Below are 21,680 nucleotides of genomic sequence, written 5' to 3' on the forward strand. Positions count from 1 at the left end.
CTCTTTTTACTCTTAGGCCGCGTACACACGCGCGGACTGTTTGCCCAACCTTGTTCGTCAAACAGTTTCGGCAAACAGTCCGCTCAAAATTTGCATGAGCGGACTTGCCCACACACGAGCGGACTGTTTCAGCGAACTGTTTGCCAAACAGTTCGCTCAACTTTTGAAATGAACGGACTCGCCCACGTAAGGAGGCAAATCCGCCCATTTCGAGCGCGTGTACAGGTAGGCGGGGCCCGCGAAGGAGACGTCGCGGGCTCCGCCGCCTGGAATGGGCTTAAAGGGGAACCCCAACGCCGATCGGCGTGGGGGTTCCCCCAAAGTCCACACCAGACCCTTGTCCGAGCACGCTACCCGGCCGGCCAGGAAAGGGGGGCGAGCGAGCGCGCCCCCCCTCCTGAGCCGTACCAGGCCGCGTGCCCTCAACATGGGGGGGTGCCTTGGGGAAGGGGGGGCCGCGCGGCCCCCCCACCCCAAAGCACCTTGTCCCCATGTTGATGAGGACAAGGGCCTCTTCCCGACAACCCTGGCCGTTGGTTGTCGGGGTCTGCGGGCGGGGGGCTTATCGGAATCCGGGAGCCCCCTTTAAGAAGGGGGGCCCCGGATACCGGCCCCCCACCCTATGTGAATGAGTATGGGGTACAATGTACCCCTACCCATTCACCTGTGAAACAAAGTACAAAAAAAAACACAACACAGGGAAAAAATATTTTATTGCACAGCTCCGGGGGTCTTCCGTCTTCGGGGGTCTTCTCGCCGGACTCCTCCGCTATCTGTGTGTAGCTCTTTTGCTAGCGGAGGAGTCCGGCTTTCTTCCTCCCCGCCGCCGGCCTCTTCTCCCGACTTCGGGGGTCTTGTCCCCCTCTTCGGTTCTTCTGCCGGGCCACCGCGCCTTCTTGTAGCTCTTTTGCAGGCGGTGGCCCGGTCTTCTGTCGCCGCTGTCGTCGCCGCCGCCGCCGCCTTCCGTTCTTCTTCTTCTTCTTCTTGTTCTTCTTCTTCTTCTCCTGGAGATGTTGACTCGACGAGCTCTCCGGCCGGAATGCCAGGGACACGCTCCGCTGCCACTTATATAGTGCCAATGGGGCGGTGTCACATGGTATATGTCACATGGGTTGGTCACATGGGTTGATGTCACATGGGGACTATGACATCGTAAGGGGGCGGGGTCACCATGTGACCAACCCATGTGACATATACCATGTGACACCACCCCATTGGCACTATATAAGTGGCAGCGGAGCGTGTCCCTGGCATTCCGGCCGGAGAGCTCGTCGAGTCAACATCTCCAGGAGAAGAAGAAGAACAACAAGAAGAAGAAGAAGAACGGAAGGCGGCGGCGGCGGCGACGACAGCGGCGACAGAAGACCGGGCCACCGCCTGCAAAAGAGCTACAAGAAGGCGCGGTGGCCCGGCAGAAGAACCGAAGAGGGGGACAAGACCCCCGAAGTCGGGAGAAGAGGCCGGCGGCGGGGAGGAAGAAAGCCGGACTCCTCCGCTAGCAAAAGAGCTACACACAGATAGCGGAGGAGTCCGGCGAGAAGACCCCCGAAGACGGAAGACCCCCGGAGCTGTGCAATAAAATATTTTTTCCCTGTGTTGTGTTTTTTTTTGTACTTTATTTCACAGGTGAATGGGTAGGGGTACATTGTACCCCATACTCATCCACATAGGGTGGGGGGCCGGTATCCGGGGGCCCCCTTCTTAAAGGGGGCTCCCGGATTCCGATAAGCCCCCCGCCCGCAGACCCCGACAACCAACGGCCAGGGTTGTCGGGAAGAGGCCCTTGTCCTCATCAACATGGGGACAAGGTGCTTTGGGGTGGGGGGGCCGCGCGGCCCCCCCTTCCCCAAGGCACCCCCCCATGTTGAGGGCACGCGGCCTGGTACGGCCCAGGAGGGGGGGTGCGCTCGCTCGCCCCCCTTTCCTGGCCGGCCGGGTAGCGTGCTCGGACAAGGGTCTGGTGTGGACTTTGGGGGAACCCCCACGCCGTTTTTTTTCGGCGTTGGGGTTCCCCTTTAAGCCCATTCCAGGCAGCGGAGCCCGCGACGTCTCCTTCGCGGGCCCCGCCTACCTGTACACGCGCTCGAAATGGGCGGACTTTCCGAGCGGGAACAGTTTGCTCATTTCGAAAGTAGCCTACACACGGGCGGACTGTTCGCTCAAACACAGTTTCAGCGGACAGTTTTTCGGAATTTCCGAAAGACTTTGTCCGTCCAACTGTCCGCTGAAACTGTCCGCTGAAAGCCCACACACGGGCGGACTGTCCGCCCAAACACTGTTCAGCGGACAAGGTTGGACGAACAGTCCGCCCGTGTGTACGCGGCCTGATTCAACATACAGATCTGACACCTTCGACACTGATGGTACCCTGTTATATGTTGAAAAAAAGAAATATTCTTAGTAGGGGGATCAATTACATTAGGGGCTATCCTATGTCTCAGGGAGGGAACCCCTCTGAAGATGATCTCTGGTTTAGCTGGAAGAAAGATACGGATGACTCTATCATTCGACAACAAATGCCAATGTTTACGCAGCATCTTTTTGACTAGATAGTGTTGGGTGGAAAAAGTCGTAACAAAAGGGACAACAAGCTTCTCCCTTTCCTTACCAGAACTGGCCCTCAAAAGAGCAGCTCTGTCACCCTCAGCAATCTGTTCAATCATTGTATTCATGGATTCGGCATCGTACCCCTTTTCCTCCAGTCTCCCTTTCAAAATATTAGCCTGCGACCTAAAGTCGCTAACGTCAGAGCAATTCCTCCTCATCCTTATAAACTGACCTTTAGGGATTGATCTTAGCCATGAGTTATGGTGGCAGCTCTCTGTGGGGATAAAAGAGTTCCTATCGGTTTTCTTAAAATAGGATATCGTTTTAAAACCCCCTTCAGCCTTACTAATGGTCAAATCCAGAAAATGAACTCTCTCTGGACTGGCCTCCACTGAAAATCTGATGCCCCTATCGTTGTTATTAATATTAAGAAAAAAATCTTCCAATTGGGGTCTAGTCCCCTCCCACGAGACAATGGAACTGGACACATGTGCATGGAGTCGCAGGCATTCCGGAAGAACCTGGGACCATTGCAACCCCCGCAGCCCGAGCCAGTGGACCCTGGCGAGATCAGAGGCAAAACCCAAGTTCTTCCCGTAGGTCCGGACTTCCGCATGACGAGCAGCCCAATAGATGAAGGAGTTACCGAGCATCCGTATCAAGGCCGGACGGCAACCTGAAATATTAACACAGAAGATGTGGACGGACATACAACAAAAAACGGGATGATTGCCATCTACCCAGGCGCTGAAGTTCCATATCGGAAAAACCCATGCCAGAAGCAGCGGTCGCCACACTGATGCGAAACTAATGCGTCGAAAAATCACGTGAGAGAAGGCCCAAAATCTCGAGACAACGACGGAAAACTTTTAAAAATTGAAACCTACTCAAAGAAGAGGAGTCAGTGTGAATGAAAAAAGAGAGAGAAGGAGGGCGCTCAGACATGAAGAGGGAAGCCAAAGATACCGGGCAAAAGGGGGCCGCCGCAAGGGTACAAAACTACCATCCGGCCCATGCCAAGACTATCGGTCTTAGAAGTCCTCAACAGAACCGACACACAGTGCTCCGCAAAAGCAATATTTGCTGACAGGATGCCACCCGTTGACGACATGGATCTCAAAACTAGTTCGCTGATGTGAAAACCGCCGAAGAACGCCCAGGAGAATGCAACTCGAAACAGCAGGGTCTTAAACACCAAAAGAGCATACGGACGGCAACACTGAGAGAATACCCGAGAGAATCTGGAGGGAAACCGGGTGCCTCGAGTTGGGGGAATGGGTAAAGCCTTGGTGATATCCTCCCAACCAAGGAGCTGGAACCAAAAGGACAGCGCAGACAAGGAAGAGGAGACGGTGGAACCCGCAACGCCCTTCTGCAACAAGTGAACTAAATAAGCAAACAGTGCTATACGTCTGTCAGAAGATGAAGAAACGTAAAACTCACCACCCGAAACTTGAATCTACTCATGCCAAACCCTGCAGTATGATGCCCACGTCCGCGCAGACAACGACGACCGAAGGAGATTCAGCAAGCATCGGAAACGAGGTTCCATAAGTGGGCTGGACAAGGGAGGCCCTCCAGGGAAGCCGATGGAGCCAAGGAGCGAAAAACGATCGGGAGAGAGCATCAGCAATATCATTAGCTGCCCCAGGCACATGCTTAGCCTTAACACAAATGTTAAACTGTAAACACTTCAACACCATAAACCGCAGCCAAGAAACGACTGGGGGGGAACTAGCTGAACGCTTGTTCACAACCTGGACCACACTCATTTTATCAGACCAAAAAAAAAAACACTTGACGATCATGCAGCCGTTCACCCCAAAGCTCAATCGCAAGAATGATCGGAAAGAGCTTCAGGAGGGTGAGATTATGCAAAAGATCCATGCGGGCCCATGAGTCCGGCCAACGCTCAGCAGACCATGTCCCCTGAAAGAAAGCGCTGAAGCCAGAGGAGCCTGCTGCATCAGTGTATAGCTCCAGCTGTGAGTTCGGCACTTCCTCCCTTAGCCAATAAGAATGGCCATTGTAGGATTGAAAGAAGGATAACCAGATCTCCAAGTCGGCCCGCATGGGCCTGGTGATCCGAACATAGTGGTGGGGGGCTGTCACCCCTTTCATGGCCCACGCCAGGTGCCTGCAGAAGACTCTATGCATCCGTATAACTCTGTAGGCAAAAACTATATGACCTATCAGAGATTGCAGTTGTTTCAACTGCAATTTTTTGGCACTTTTGGCCAAGCGGACCAAGGAAAGGAGCCTGGCTAGCTTGTCTTTTGGTAACCGAAGAACCATCGCCACCATGTCGACTTCTATGCCCAGAAATGACAAAACAGTCACAGGACCTTCAGTTTTGTCAGCGGACAGTGGAACGGCAAAACGCCGGCAGGAGTCTTGAAAAACAGCAAGTAGCCGCTGACATCGATCACTGTCTGCTGGACCCATAAAGAGAAAATCATCCAAGTAGTGCAGCAAAGACTGGCAACCTGTCTCCTGGGCAATCACCCACTCAAGGAAGCTGCTGAAAAGCTCAAAGAAATAACAGGATATGGCGCAACCCATGGATAGTGTTAGAAGTTTTTGAGTTAATTAATATTTTACATGATAAAAGTTTCTGAAAATATATGTAAGTTATATGTACGGTAATAAGTTATGGTTTCTGAAGGTCACAGAACAACAGAGTATAGGGAGGAGTAGTTTTGCTGAATAGGTATATCTATTTTTGAGTTACTATGTCAGGACAATGGGTGGAGTTATGCTACTTATCTTTAGACTGAACCATATTAGGTATATATGCAAATATGGGAGTTATTAGGATATGCTGACATAACATCATGAAACAGTATAAGAATGGAGTAAGATTATGAGAGTGAGGGTAGATCGGTGGGACGAGAAGGAACTCTGTACTATACTTTGAAAATGTAACACCAGAAGTACCTACCACCTTAGAAGCCAAAACCATGCCATATGTTACCAGATGTCAATCTTGTCTTTGCTTATCTTTCTGAACAATAAACCAACTATTGAATGAACGAAGGATTCTTCAATTTCTACTCCTGAAAGTACATTGGAAATGCCTTGGATGAAGACATACAGGGATACTGATTCACATATTACACAAAGACTTTAGTATTCTACTATACTCACAGGGGAGTTTCATAATGAATAGCAGAATAATATTTATTTTACTGGGAAGTGTAGAGTATGTAGAGTTTCTACTACATTTACACTACATTTACTACTCTCTTCTACACTTTTTTACATTGGCGATAGCCAGCCAGAGTGTTTTTATTCCCTGTTCCTCGACAAAGGGGGGAGACTCAACGCATTTTCATGATTGATCAAGTCTCGGGAAAAAACGATCAAAGAACCTAGAAGGAGGCGTTTGCGTCAGATGTGGACAACGGTTCAGTAAAAAGGCGAGGGTGAGTTTTTTTTCTCTCATTGTTTTCTCACCTCTCTGTACACAGAAAAAAAAAAAAGATAGAGCCTACTAAGTTGATTGACAAGGCCAGTTGGATGGTATACTTCAAGTTTTGGAAAATCCAGGACTTTGTGAAGATGTAATTTAGTTACATACGTGAAGATATCTGCCAAGGTTAGTTCCTAAGAAGGTGAGAGAGTCTCACATAAGAAAATATTTGATTGTTACCCAAGAAGAAAGAGTGTTGAAACAGGAAAAAAGACTTCACGTTATTTGAAAAAGTCACCATTGTAGGTACAGAAGCAAATGTACACTTTGGGTGAGCTAATATAGAAGTCGGATTTTGATGTTTGAAGATGGAAGGTCCAAGCACAAAGGCAAAGAATAGATTAACAGGCAAGAAACTACAGCACACTACAGCACACAATTCAAGGAACAAGGCAAAAAGCTACAAGAAAAGGAGAAAAAGAAAGAAAAAGTAACAAACAACTAAGTTAAAAGGACACTATTCATCTCTTGTTTTATTTTAAGTACACACAGGACTATTATACTAACAAGGGGTGAGTGTGAGTGTGAGTGTAAATGAAAGAGTAACATGGGAATGGTTAACATCTCTAGGCTCAGAAGTAAGTCTCAGCATGATCGGTAAATTTATATATTTCATATGTATGGAATATAGGAATACATGCAGTAGTAAGGTAATTAATTATGCCAGAGTGTAAAGAAGTTATTTTAACCACTTGCCGACCGCCGCACCACGATGTACGTCCTATTTTTGAACAGGGATATCTCGGTAACGGCAGCAGCTACTGTCACAACCGAGATATCCATCTCTTCAGGCGGCGGTCGGCTGTAGGATAATGGTGGTCTCCGTGGCGGATTTTCCGTGAGATCACCGCTATCGGTGGCGGGAGAGGTACCACCCCCCTCCCGCCGCCCTCCCGCACCTTCCGCCGCTTACCGGAGCCGTCGGTAGCGGCTAAGATGGCCCCCACTCGTCTCTATACCATAGGAGGGCGGAAGCGACGTCAAAACGTCACTTCCGCCCATACCTCTTAAAGGTATATTTTTTTTAAATGTCATTTTTTTTTTTTTTTTTATTTGTTGCATTTTAGCCCAAATATGAGATCTGAGGACTTTTTGACCCCAGATCTCATATTTAAGAGGACCTGTCATGCTTTTTTCTATTACAAGGGATGTTTACATTCCTTGTAATAGGAATAAAAGTGATCCATTTTTTTTTAAAAACAGTGTAAAAATAAATAAAATCAATTAAAATAAATAAGAAAAAAAAAAGTTTTTTAAAAACACCCCATCACGACGAGCTTGCGCACAGAAGCGAGCGCATACGTGAGTAGCGCCTGCATATGAAAACGGTGGTCAAACCACACATGTGAGGTATCGCCGCGATCGGTAGAGCGAGAGCAATAATTCTAGCCCTAGACCTCTGTAACGCAAAAAATGCCACCTGTAGAATTTTTTAAATGTCGCTTATGGAGATTTTTGAGGCTAAAAGTTTGACGCCATTCCACGAGCGGGCGCAATTTTGAAGTGTGACATGTTGGGTATCAATTTACTCGGCGTACCATTATCTTTCACAATATAAAAATTGGGCTAATTTTACTGCTGTCTTATTTTTTTATTCAAAAAAGTGATTTTTTCCCAAAAAAGTGCACTTGTAAGACCGCTGCGCAAATACGGTGTGAAAAAAAGTATTTCAATGACCGCCATTTTATTCTCTAGGGTGTTAGAAAAAAAACTATATAAAATGTTTGGGGGTTCTAAGTAATTTTCTAGCAAAAAAAACAGTTTTAAACATGTAAACACCAAGTCTGAAAAAGAGGCCTGGTCCTTAAGTGGTTAAGGAAATTAAGTTTAATGCTGCATGTATATGTTTATGAATATTTAAGCCCTGAACAAAGTTTTCATAGAAAAATATTGATTAAGATTGTGGAAAAAACTGTATGAAATTGAGATAATGGAAAAAACACGTTGTTTAGTGTTTTGCAAAAATCCTACAGATTTGGTTGCAGGAAATAATAAGTTAAGAATTGAGCAATATTTACAAAAAATTCCAAACTTGGATTTGGTTATTAAATTAAAAGTAGTAAATTGTTCTAATTTATTTAACCACTTTCATACCGGACCATTTTGCTGGTCAATGACCAGAGGTCTTTTTACAATTTGGCACTGCGCTGCTTTAACTGGTAATTGCGCGGTCATGCAATCTTGTACCCAAACAAAATTTGCGTCCTTTTCTTCCCACAAATAGAGCTTTCTTTTGATGGTATTTGATTGCCTCTGCGATTTTTATTTTTTGCGATATAAACGTAAAAAGACCGCAAATTTTGAAAAAAAATGATATTTTCTACTTTTTATTATTAGAAAAATCCAATAAACTCAATTTTAGTCATACATTTAGGCCAAAATGTATTCAGCCACATGTCTTTGGTAAAAAAAAGTCAATAACTGTATATTTATTGGTTTGCGCAAAAGTTGTCACATATACAAACTAAGGTATGTTTTCTGGAATTTACGCAGCTTTTAGTTTACGACTGCCTATCTCATTTCTTGAGGTGCTAAAATGGCAGGGCAGTACAAACCCCCCCCCCAAATGACCCCATTTTGGAAAGTAGACCCCCTAAGGAAATTGATAAGTGGCATGTTGAGCCCATTGAATATTTTATTTTTTTGCCTCAAGCGATTGAATAATGACAAAAAAAAAAAAATTTTTTTTTTTTACACAAAGTTGTCACTAAATGATATATTGCTCACACATGCTATGGGCATATGTGAAATGACACCCCAAAATAAATTCTGCTGCTTCTCCTGAGTACGGGGATACCACATATGTGGGACTTTTTGGGAGCCTAGCCACGTACGGGGCCCCGAAAACCAAGCACCGCCTTCAGGCTTTCTAAGGGCGTAAATTTTTGATTTCACTTCTCACTACCTATTACAGTTTTGAAGGCCATAAAATGCCAAGATGGCACAAAACCCCCACAAATGACCCCATTTTAGAAAGTAGACACCCCAAGCTATTTGCTGAGAGGCATGTTGAGTCCATGGAATATTTTATATTTTGCCACAAGTTGCGGGAAAATTACAAACTTTAATTTTTTTTAATTTTTTTTTCACAAAGTTGTCACTAAATGATATATTGCTCACACATGCCATGGGCATATGTGAAATGACACCCCAAAATAAATTCTGCTGCTTCTCCTGAGTACGGGGATACCACATGTGTGGGATTTTTTGGGAGCCTAGCCGCGTACGGGGCCCCGAAAGCCAAGAACCGCCTTCAGGTTTTCTAAGGGCGTAAATATTTGACTTCACTCCTCACTACCTATTACAGTTTTGAAGGCCATAAAATGCCAAGATGGCACAAAACCCCCACAAATGACCCCATTTTAGAAAGTAGACACCCCAAGCTATTTGCTGAGAGGCATGTTGAGTCCATGGAATATTTTATATTTTGCCACAAGTTGCGGGAAAATTACAAACTTTTTTTTTTTATTTATTTTTTTCACAAAGGCTTTCTAAGGGCGTTACAGTTTTGAAGGCCATAAAATGCCAAGAGGGCACAAACCCCCCCCAAATGACCCCATTTTGGAAAGTAGACACCCCTAAATTTAGGGGTACACTAGTGAGACTAGGTAATAAATGGCGGGTGCCCTGAAACTATAAAAAAATAACTAACCAACCAGCGTCACCTGTAACAGTTATATGGTGATCACTGGTGAAAGAGTTAACTAGGGGGCAATCAGGGGGCTTTATGCGGAAGTATATGGGGGTCCCTGGCGCTATAAAAAGCTGCGGCGAACCTAAATACCTACCTGCCTAACTAGCGTCACCTGTGACACTAATACAGCGATCAGAAAAACGATCGCTTATTAGGCTGGGTTCACACTGGAGCGATGCAGGAACGCCACGAATCCGCGGCGGGTTCCCGCATCGCATGCCTCCCGCATCGCATGCCTCCCGGCGGCAGTTCACACTGCCCTATGCGAACTGCTGGGAGTGTCAGTGAAATGTTAATGACACCCCCAGATCAGTTCGCATATCGCAGTGGGATCTGCAAACTCGGATCGCATGGTGTGAACACCCATGCGATCCGATTCTGCTGCGGACCAAAAAAAGGGTCCCGTGCGAGTTTGCGGCGGGTGCGACACAAATTCAGTCATACTATCTGTATGGCTGAACTCGAATCGCACAGAGATCGGATGTAATTTGCACTGCAGTGCGGTGCGAATCACATCCGTTCTCATAAACCGCTGCAATGTGAACCCAGCCTTAGTGACACTGGCGACGGGGGGTGATCACGGGGTTAAACCTTTATTGGGGGGTTAGGGGGGTACATTAGAACTAAAGGGGGCTAACCCTAACTGCCCTAACAGTTATTACAGTCACAAATGACACCAATGCAAAAAAAAAAAAATGCAATTGGTGTCACTGTGACTGGGTGGGCAGGGGTAATTGGGGGGGTGATCGGGGGGTAAAGGGGGGGTGTGAGTGTGCCTGGCATGTTCTACTGTGTAGTGTCGTGTTGGTGCAACTCACCGATCCTCTCTCCTCGGTGCCGGAACGAAAAATACCGACACGGAGGAGAGAATACATCACTTCCTCTCCTGTGTTTACATTACAGGAGAGGAAGTGATGTCACGGAGCATTTCTATTCGTCAGGAGCGATCGCGAGGGGGTGGCCATGAATGAATGGCCGCCCCCTCATCCCGGATCGCTCCCGAACGAATACCGACCGCCGCAGGCACCGGGGGGGCCCGATCGGGCCCCCCACCCGTGGGAAGGCAGGGACGTATATATACGCCCATATGCCTGCCCGTGCCATTCTGTCGACATTATATATATTTTTTTAGCAGAGACTCTAGAGAATAAAACGGCGATTGTTGCAATGTTTTATGTCACACGGTATTTGCGCAGTGGTGTTTTAAACGCAACTTTTTTGGGAAAAGGGACAATTTCATAGATACCAAACATGTCACACTTTATAATTGCGCTCACTTGTAGATTGATTTACGGTACCTAAAAATCTCAATAGGCGACGCTTTAAAAATTTTTTATGGTTACCAGGTTAGCGTTGCAGAGGAAGTCTAGTGCTAGAATTATTGCTCTCGCTCTGACGATCGCGGCGATACCTCACATGTGTAATTTAAACACCGTTTACATACGCGGGCGCGACTTCCGTATGCGTTTTCTGTGCTTCGCGAGCTCGCGGGGACGGCGGGCGCTTTAAAATTTTTTTTTTTAATTTATTTTATTTATTTTAAAATGACTAAATTGTTTTAAAAAAAAAATTGATCACTTTTATTGCTGTCACAAGGAATGCAAACATCCCTTGTGACAGTAATAGGTGGTGACAGGTCCTCTTTATGGAGGGATCGGGGGTCTAAAAGACCCCCCACCCCTCCTTTACACTTCAATGTATTCAGATCGCCGAAAACGGCGATTCTGAATACCGGATATTTTTTTAAAACCGGCGCCATTGGCAGCCGAGTAAACGGGAAGTGACGTCATGACGTCGCTTCCGTGTTTACAATGAGGAGACTGGAACGAAGCCGATTACGGTTTCGTTCCAGTTCCTCCGCAGCAGCCGGAGGCGTCGGATCTCTGATCGGTGCTCCCGATCGAGTGGGAGCACCGGTAACAGCGGCGAGAGGCGGCGGGAGGGGGGGATGTCCCCTCCCGCTCCTCCGGCATAACAGCCGAGCGGCTTTTAGCCGCATCAGTTGTTATGCCTGGATAGCCAATCGCCTGCTGCAAAAAACGGTACCGGGATGATGCCTGCAGGTGCGGGCATCATACCGGTATAACCCCCGGAAGCCGAGTACGCATATCTGCGTACGCTCGGCAGGAAAGGGTTAAGATTGGCATACTTAGTTATTTATATAATCTGTTGTATAGAAAGTAGTGTGGTTGCAAATTTTGCAAACAGGTATAGGTATTTCAGAAGTTTGTTCACAAAACATGGCTAGGCCTTTGCTAAATTTAAAAAGAAATGATGTCTTGAATGAGATTTCTACTTCTAATGAGTATGTTTAGTAATTTATTCCAGTAGCTAAAGTTATGGTTAAGAATTATAGATCTGAAGGTACCAAGGAATGCCAACAGAGATGTCAACTGGGATATCAATTGGGAAGATTATTTTGTTATTTTTAAGGTACACTGGGATTATAGTTTTTTGTTTCAAAAGTATTGGTAAAAATAAAAATAATTGGTAAAAATAAGAATAAAATGGGTAAACACAGAAAGTATTATCATTCTAAAATGGTTTAACTTGATTAATGAAAATTATTTAGGAAATCATCATTTTTTAAAAGAATTTGATACTTGTTTTCATTTTCTTTCATAGATATGACTTTTGTTTCTAAATTTAAAGAAAACTATTTTTTTTTTTTTTTAATTCTTCCATGACAATGCAACAAGCACAACTACATTTCTATTTGTTATTATTTCTTGTTTTTTCAAAAAATTATTTTTTTTTGATTATGTTATCAAGGACTATCATTTTGTGGTGAACTTGCATCAAAAGTGACATATTGATCGGTCGATCATTATGTGAGGGGGAGTTAGGATGTGATTCTCATATAAGAATTTTTTTATGAATTATCTGAATAATGATGATAGTGATAATATAATAGGAAAGACAAAAAGGTATAATTAGAGTATAGGAAGAAGAGGATTTCAATGTGTCTAAACAAAGTTATTGTTAAATTAAATAATTCTGGAATGTTTAAAAAAAAAAATAGAAAAAGTTGCTTGCTGTTCATGGATAGATGGATCAATAAATTGAAAAATAAATAGAATGATAGAATATATAAAATATGACAATCAAATAATGGGAAAGTTTTTATGTATTTTGTTTCAAATCTGTATTATGGTTAGAATGAAACGATTTTATAAATTGATTAAGGAAGAAATGAAAAAAGGTGAAAAAATTATGACAAGCATTTTTAGTCGGAAAATTACTTCTGGTTTATCTGATCCAGTGATTAGCTGTGGTACATCTGGAGAAACTGATTCCAAATGTGTATGAAAGGGCTATAAATTGAGTGTGAGTGATTTAGGTAATATCTAAGTTGTGTGAATGTCATTTTGGTACCAGTTGTTCTCCATGTCCAGAGTTTATGATTAAAGGTCAGTAGGTCAGTGGTTTCACAGATAAGAATACACATAGAGAATGTGTCATATAATAGAACAATATACTTGAAAAGAAAATCATTTTAAAGTAAAATCCATAAAATAGTTATATGATATGGTTAAAGTTATAAGAGTTTCACAAGAAGTTAAATAAATTTATAAAGTTGAAAGAAGAAAATATTTAATATTACATGATTTAGATGGAGAATTAATTTTATACTTTCTCAATGGAATGAAATATTTAAATAAAGAACTGACTCAAACCTCCATCAACACCCCATTGGTTAGCACCTCATCCCGGTTAAAAAATCTGAGAATTTTTTGGAAAAAAACAAAACAGGGAAATGGGACATTAATGGTGCAATACTCAAAAAAGAAATATATATATATAAAAAGGTTTATAAATATTTTATTACAACAATCCCATAAAAACAAGAGTCATCTTTTATAGTCATACAAAATACTTTCTATATAACTTGCGATCCGAAAGGAGGTATGATTGAGGTAGTTGTGATTGGTTTATCCCGACATGTTTCGCTTATTGCTTCATCAGGGGATATGCCAACTACCAAGACAACAAAATCAAACAATAAAGAAAAACATAAGTTAATTTCGCCAGGTCCGATACTTTAGACAATTTTACATAACTTTGTATACACAATAAAACATAAACATAATTAATACAAGGCATGAGTAGGGCTGCAGATGGATAGACATGCTCACCCCTATTTCGCCAACCCATTCACCGCCAAAAAATCGTCAAGATGACATAGAAGATGCAGGGCTGCATACTCAATGGTCAAATGGTCTAGCAAGGAGGGCATAGACAACGGCTAATCGGGACAGAAGAGAATATATTTTGTAATTCTACATATTACTTTACAAAAAAAAAAAAAGTTTTAAATGTATTAATTATTTTGCAAGGTATTCATATACCCTACCCTAATTTTACTTTATTTATTAACCATGTAGGCATACAAAGTAAAGAGAAAAGAACAATATACATTTAATTAATATTAGATCAATTCATTTTGTCCAATCAATATTTTAGTTTAATGATTTTAATTCTTGTAAACTAGAAGGAAAGATTAATTATAGTTCATCCACTTACATAGTCAATGAAGAGTAAAGATTTCTTTATTCAAATCCAGCAATTTATCATTGGCCCACTAGGGGTGTCCAGAAGTCCCTTCAGGGTAGATTAGACTACAGAAGACAGCACACCCACCAGGCTTCACTGCCTGTTCACAGGGTGTCTAGAATATAAGAAAGGGTATTATAGATTAATTATTGCATAAGGATAGAAATCCCAAGGAATGTATCTTAGAAAAATTTCCTCTAACCGTTTGAAAGCATAACCTCCTCCTAGCACGGCTCCTCCGCAACTGAGCCGGGTACGTTCGTGTCCCGCTATAAAGCCGCCATCCATCGAGCCGGCGTCTGACGTCACCGGCTCGATGCGGACGTTCAGGGCAGCAATGCGCATGCGCGAGGGAAGGAGATAGAACGGGAAACTACATTTCCCAAAATGCAGCAGTGCGATCACCGGCATTTAATGTTACGCTGAGAGGAAGCAGCGAACGTAAGGGGAGTGTAGCATAAAACAAATAATGCTTGCACTACCCTATGATGGAAAGCTCCCCAGGCTAATACGCAGGCATTGCTGCCAACGATCGGACAGCTCGCTCGGAAAGACATTGTCGATCGGAGCTAAGGTGTCCTCGGGCGTCCGTATGTTCCTCCCTATTGCCACAGTGACACAGGCCACAGGTTAGCGTCGATGCATCTAAAATCAAAAAAATAAAAAAATACCAAAAACTCCATGTGATATTCCAGAAGGAAAATCACATAGTAATTGGGCGGTGAAGGGGGAAGTATAGAAAAGAGGGAAAATAAGGGGGAGAGAGAATACCCCCACAAATCAATGCATCCATTTGCGATCATAGATCAAACTGATCGTTAAAAGTGGGATACATAATTAGAGCCCGCCTCATGCTTGTGAATAAAGAAAACATTAATACATACAAAAATGTATAAAAATATATAGAATTCATTCTGACAATGTGTATTTATACATCAAACATCTCTTTAATTCTTTTTATACACATTATTTAATAGAAAAAAAAAAAAAAAAAAGGAGATATATACCCACACCCAAAACCCAAATCACCCAGCCCCCCCACACACCCCCACACCCCACCCCCCTCGAGTACTATAAATCATCCGAATCATCACATGATATCTAAAGTATGGGGGGTGTGTCATATAATAACATCCCCCAGACTAAAGGAATGACCGATAGCTTAAATTTTCGTTAAATCCAGGAAATATTGTTGCCTTTAAATTGAAAATCCACTTTGCCTCAATCTGTAATAATTTTTTGTCAACACTCCCCCCCCTCGAAGAGAGTGGAATGTGATCCAATGCCTGGAATTTAATGTAATTCGGGTCAAACGCATGGTGCATGCCTATATGTCGGCTAATCGCAGTAGTCATTTTTTTTATTTAAGATAGGTTTTATATGGTCGCGCATGCGTATCGAAAAAGCTCTTTTCGTCTTCCCTACATAGAATCCTCCACATTGGTATAGTGCCAAATATACTATGCCTAACGTTGAACACGTCACATACACTTTAGGCTGATGCCAATTTCCATTGGGCAATTTAAATCTTTTACAGTTAGCCATATATCTACACATGTCACAATGTCCACATGAATATGAACCATATTTTCTTATTTCAGTTCTATCAACAGGATCAACAAAATGACTATGCACCAAACGATCCCTTAGGGAGGGGGCGCGTTTATAAGTTATCTCAGGATATTCATTGACATATTTATTCACCACAGGGTCAGCTAATAATAAAGGCCAAAATGTTTGTATAATCTCTCTGAATTTTTTGTTTTGATCTGAGTATCTAGTAATTAGTCTTACTGTATTTGTTTCTTTTGCAGATTTTTTAGAGAAGATGAGGGTACTCCTATCTTTGTGCTTGACTAGATTATATGCTTTTTTCAAGCTATTATGACTATATCCCCGTTTTCTAAGTCTATCATAAAGGGCCTTTGCTGCTTCTTTGAAATCAGATTCCTGGCTACAGTTTCTCTTTAATCTGAGATATTGACTATATGGTATAGACCGTACCAATGACGGTGGGTGTGAGCTATTGGCATGTAGAATAGTGTTTCCGGCCGCTGGCTTCCTAAAAAGTGAGGAAGCCAACAGACCATCGGAATTAACACTAATCTTAAGATCCAAGAACTCAACTTCCTTACTAAAATATTTCAAAGTAAAATGAAGATTGTAATTATTAATCGAAATTAATTGAAAGAAATAGTTTAATTCAACTTCAGTTCCAGACCAAAAAATGAGAATATCATCCAAGTACCTATACCAGGCAACAACGTTCCCAATCATAGGTTCAACATCATCCCGTGAGAATAGGTCTTTTTCCCATCCCCCCAGGTACAGGTTGGCATACGATGGGGCACATTTAGTCCCCATCGCAACCCCCTGCACCTGGAGGTAATGGGTTTGACCAAACTGAAAAACATTATGCCTAAGCACGAAGTTCAACAATTCGAGCACAAAACTACTATACCCAGCACTCAAAGGGCCTCTCTCATTCAGGAATGTCTGTACAACCTCCACCCCTCTATCATGAGGGATGGCGTTGTAGAGACATTCCACATCAATGGTGACAAGCCAACAATTTGGTGGTAAGGAAATTCCTTCAATTGTCTTAAGTAAATCGATAGTGTCTTTGATATAGGAGAATAAAGATGTAACATGTGGGCGTAGATAGTTATCTATTAATGAACTAGTGTTTTCAGTAAGACATTGGCAACTAGATATTATAGGTCTACCTGGCGGTTCTGATAAGGATTTGTGTACTTTTGGGAGCGCGTAAAAAGTAGGTATCTTGGGATCTTTTGTATTTAAGAATTCCCAAGTATTTTTATCAATGATTCCTGTTCTATAAGCTTTGAATATTATTTGACGAAATTGCATCTCATAGTTGGAAATTATTGTAGTCGAAATAGGGCGGTACCATTCTTTATTTTTCAATGTATTATCACACATATGGACATATTGTTCTTTATTCATAATAACTAAATTGCCCCCTTTATCTGCTGGTTTAATTATCAAATCAGAGTTAGATTGCAGAGAATGTAGCGCTTGTAATTGTTGCTTATTAAGATTAGGATTCCCAGTGGTTGTAAAGGAACTTTTTTCAATTTTTTGGCAAACCTGTTGAGTAAAAGCCCAAATATTTGGATTTGAACTTAGCTGGGGAAAGGTATTTGATTTAAGCTTAAAAGACTGTGGGGGGGGAGGACATACCCTCAATGGATAGACTAACAGGTTCCAATGTTCCCGGTTCATCCACCGTGGTGTGTCCCTCCTCCCATAAATCCATCAAATTTTGAATCGCCTGATGCTCAATTATATTGTCTATTGACCTATCATCACATGTATTTTGAGAAGGTACAATCTCATTTCTATCAAAAATAGTTCTATAGAGAAGTCTACGAGAAAATAAATGAACATCTTTTATCAATTCAAATGTATCAATGTTATTGTTGGGACAAAAAGTAAGGCCAAATTTCAAGACCTCTTTTTCATATTTAGTTAATACATGAGAGGATAGGTTAATGATAGAAAATTCTGAACCACCTGTTTTCTCTAGCCTGTCAAAGGTATTATCTATTTCATTACAGTTGGGGGTGATTCCTTCCCCAAAAAAATCGGTGCCACCCGAAGATCAGCCGGAAGGGGTATACCAGAAGGAGAGATAATGATATTCTGATTAGGATTACTCACCGTGCAGGAATTCATAGTAGAGGTGTTATTGGTAGAAATAGAAGTGGCAGTGGGAATAGTGGAGACAGATGATCTACGAGAAGGGAGTGCCTGTAGTGATTGAAACATAGTGATTGGACATGCTGGTGCTTGCTTAGAAGAAGTTGAGTGTGCTGGAGGTGGTAGAGGAGTGCTCGGATGAGAGTGCATAGATTCCAAGGGGATTGTATCTGTGTTTCCCTTTCTCCTCTTTGGTAGTCGGTCTCTGGTTAGGTCTCTGTAGCTGGTTGACTGGCTAGATGAGGCAGAGGGAGATAAAGAAGAAGGAGATAAATTCGACATGTTGTTATCAGCTCTGTTGTCTCTAGTTCTATAGGATTGTGGGTTTCTATAACCCTTATTACGGTCATTATTAGGCCATTTATAGGCATACCCACTATTGTACGCATTATAATCCCGTAGGTATTTATTTTCTTTAGATCGAATGATGTCCAATGTATATGATTCAATATGTTTTTGAATCTCCTGTTCCCTTTTCTTAAATCTAGGTGTAGAAGTAACTGCAATATAGTCCTCACACCACTGGTCAATAGCTTTGTCCAGCTGTGTGAGGTCATGATCAAACTGTATATTTAACAATGTCATCATTTGAAATGAACAATTTTGCAGGTTTTCTTCCCATTTAGTTTTTATTAATTCATCTATTTTGTTTAGATTTGGAAAGATTTGAATCCTGAGACCCCAAGGTGCTATCTGGTTTTCAATGTATTTAAAAAAAAACTTTTTATTCCAAAAAATTCGTACTTTACGTTCTAGTAATCGTTGTAAAACATGAAAGGCATGTTCCAAGTCTTTATCAGTTATTTCACTAGTTTTTTGGGATTCATGAACTTTATTCATTAATCCTTCCCATGCTTCTCCACTAAAAGCCGCCATCGTTAATGGTATAGGAGGGTTGAGGGAGGGGGAAGAAAAGGGGGAAGAAAATGGAAAGGAAAAAAAAAAAGAAAACACACAATTTAACCTACAACTTTTAACAATAACACATATTTTTCAAACAATCTAAATATTTAATATAATATCACTGTAGTATCAATTGTTTGTTGTGTTGACTGAGGTTGAGTCAAAGGGAGAACAAGGATGCGTATTGAAACGCTGATTATCGACTCAAATAAAGAACTGACTCAAACCTCCATCAACACCCCATTGGTTAGCACCTCATCCCAGTTAAAAAATCAGAGAATTTTTTGGAAAAAACCAAAACAGGGAAATGGGACATTAATGGTGCAATACTCAAAAAAGAAATATATATATATAAAAAGGTTTATAAATATTTTATTACAACAATCCCATAAAAACAAGAGTCATCTTTTATAGTCATACAAAATACTTTCTATATAACTTGCGATCCGAAAGGAGGTATGATTGAGGTAGTTGTGATTGGTTTATCCCGACATGTTTCGCTTATTGCTTCATCAGGGGATATGCCAACTACCAAGACAACAAAATCAAACAATAAAGAAAAACATAAGTTAATTTCGCCAGGTCCGATACTTTAGACAATTTTACATAACTTTGTATACACAATAAAACATAAACATAATTAATACAAGGCATGAGTAGGGCTCCAGATGGATAGACATGCTCACCCCTATTTCGCCAACCCATTCACCGCCAAAAAATCGTCAAGATGACATAGAAGATGCAGGGCTGCATACTCAATGGTCAAATGGTCTAGCAAGGAGGGCATAGACAACGGCTAATCGGGACAGAAGAGAATATATTTTGTAATTCTACATATTACTTTACAAAAAAAAAAAAAAGTTTTAAATTTATTAATTATTTTGCAAGGTATTCATATACCCTACCCTAATTTTACTTTATTTATTAACCATGTAGGCATACAAAGTAAAGAGAAAAGAACAATATACATTTAATTAATATTAGATCAATTCATTTTGTCCAATCAATATTTTAGTTTAATGATTTTAATTCTTGTAAACTAGAATGAAAGATTAATTATAGTTCATCCACTTACATAGTCAATGAAGAGTAAAGATTTCTTTATTCAAATCCAGCAATTTATCATTGGCCCACTAGGGGTGTCCAGAAGTCCCTTCAGGGTAGATTAGACTACAGAAGACAGCACACCCACCAGGCTTCACTGCCTGTTCACAGGGTGTCTAGAATATAAGAAAGGGTATTATAGATTAATTATTGCATAAGGATAGAAATCCCAAGGAATGTATCTTAGAAAAATTTTCCACTAACCGTTTGAAAGCATAACCTCCTCCTAGCACGGCTCCTCCGCAACTGAGCCGGGTACGTTCGTGTCCCGCTATAAAGCCGCCATCCATCGAGCCGGCGTCTGACGTCACCGGCTCGATGCGGACGTTCAGGGCAGCAATGCGCATGCGCGAGGGAAGGAGATAGAACGGGAAACTACATTTCCCAAAATGCAGCAGTGCGATCACCGGCATTTAATGTTACGCTGAGAGGAAGCAACGAACGTAAGGGGAGTGTAGCATAAAACAAATAATGCTTGCACTACCCTATGATGGAAAGCTCCCCAGGCTAATACGCAGGCATTGCTGCCAACGATCGGACAACTCGCTCGGAAAGACATTGTCGATCGGAGCTAAGGTGTCCTCCGGCGTCCGTATATTCCTCCCTATTGCCACAGTGACACAGGCCACAGGTTAGCGTCGATGCATCTAAAATCAAAAAAATAAAAAAATACCAAAAACTCCATGTGATATTCCAGAAGGAAAATCACATAGTAATTGGGCGGTGAAGGGGGAAGTATTGAAAAGAGGGAAAATAAGGGGGAGAGAGAATACCCCCACAAATCAATGCATCCATTTGCGATCATAGATCAAACTGATCGTTAAAAGTGGGATACATAATTAGAGCCCGCCTCATGCTTGTGAATAAAGAAAATATTAATACATACAAAAATGTATAAAAATATATAGAATTCATTCTGACAATGTGTATTTATACATCAAACATCTCTTTAATTCTTTTTATACACATTATTTAATAGAAAACAAAAAAAAAAAAACAAAAAAAAAAAGGAGATATATACCCACACCCAAAACCCAAATCACCCAGCCCCCCCACACACCCCCACACCCCACCCCCCTCGAGTACTATAAATCATCCGAATCATCACATGATATCTAAAGTATGGGGGGTGTGTCATATAATAACATCCCCCAGACTAAAGGAATGACCGATAGCTTAAATTTTCGTTAAATCCAGGAAATATTGTTGCCTTTAAATTGAAAATCCACTTTGCCTCAATCTGTAATAATTTTTTGTCAACACTCCCCCCCCTCGAAGAGAGTGGAATGTGATCCAATGCCTGGAATTTAATGTAATTCGGGTCAAACGCATGGTGCATGCCTATATGTCGGCTAATCGCAGTAGTCATTATGGAGGTTATGGAGGTTATGCTTTCAAACGGTTAGTGGAAAATTTTTCTAAGATACATTCCTTGGGATTTCTATCCTTATGCAATAATTAATCTATAATACCCTTTCTTATATTCTAGACACCCTGTGAACAGGCAGTGAAGCCTGGTGGGTGTGCTGTCTTCTGTAGTCTAATCTACCCTGAAGGGACTTCTGGACACCCCTAGTGGGCCAATGATAAATTGCTGGATTTGAATAAAGAAATCTTTACTCTTCATTGACTATGTAAGTGGATGAACTATAATTAATCTTTCCTTCTAGTTTACAAGAATTA

The 21,680-nt window shown here is 41.9% G+C and overlaps 2 long non-coding RNA genes across 2 annotated transcripts; both read right to left on the minus strand.

Moving 5' to 3' along the window:
* Positions 1-13,519: 13,519 nt before the first annotated feature.
* Positions 13,520-14,572, minus strand: LOC143982463 (uncharacterized). Its single transcript, XR_013274458.1, has 4 exons — positions 14,470-14,572; positions 14,238-14,382; positions 13,850-13,959; positions 13,520-13,691 (listed from the first exon to the last, which is right to left on the minus strand). It is a non-coding gene; the product is annotated as an uncharacterized LOC143982463 (long non-coding RNA).
* A 4,677-nt stretch (positions 14,573-19,249) lies between these two features.
* On the minus strand, positions 19,250-20,304 carry LOC143988831 (uncharacterized). Its single transcript, XR_013276922.1, has 4 exons — positions 20,202-20,304; positions 19,969-20,113; positions 19,580-19,689; positions 19,250-19,421 (listed from the first exon to the last, which is right to left on the minus strand). It is a non-coding gene; the product is annotated as an uncharacterized LOC143988831 (long non-coding RNA).
* Between the last annotated feature and the right edge of the window lie 1,376 nt (positions 20,305-21,680).

The sequence above is a fragment of the Lithobates pipiens genome, unplaced genomic scaffold (genome assembly GCF_037356315.1).
Source record: "Lithobates pipiens isolate NorthernLeopardFrog02 unplaced genomic scaffold, aLitPip1_a1.2 Scaffold_1, whole genome shotgun sequence".
NCBI classification, from domain to species: Eukaryota; Metazoa; Chordata; class Amphibia; order Anura; family Ranidae; genus Lithobates; species Lithobates pipiens.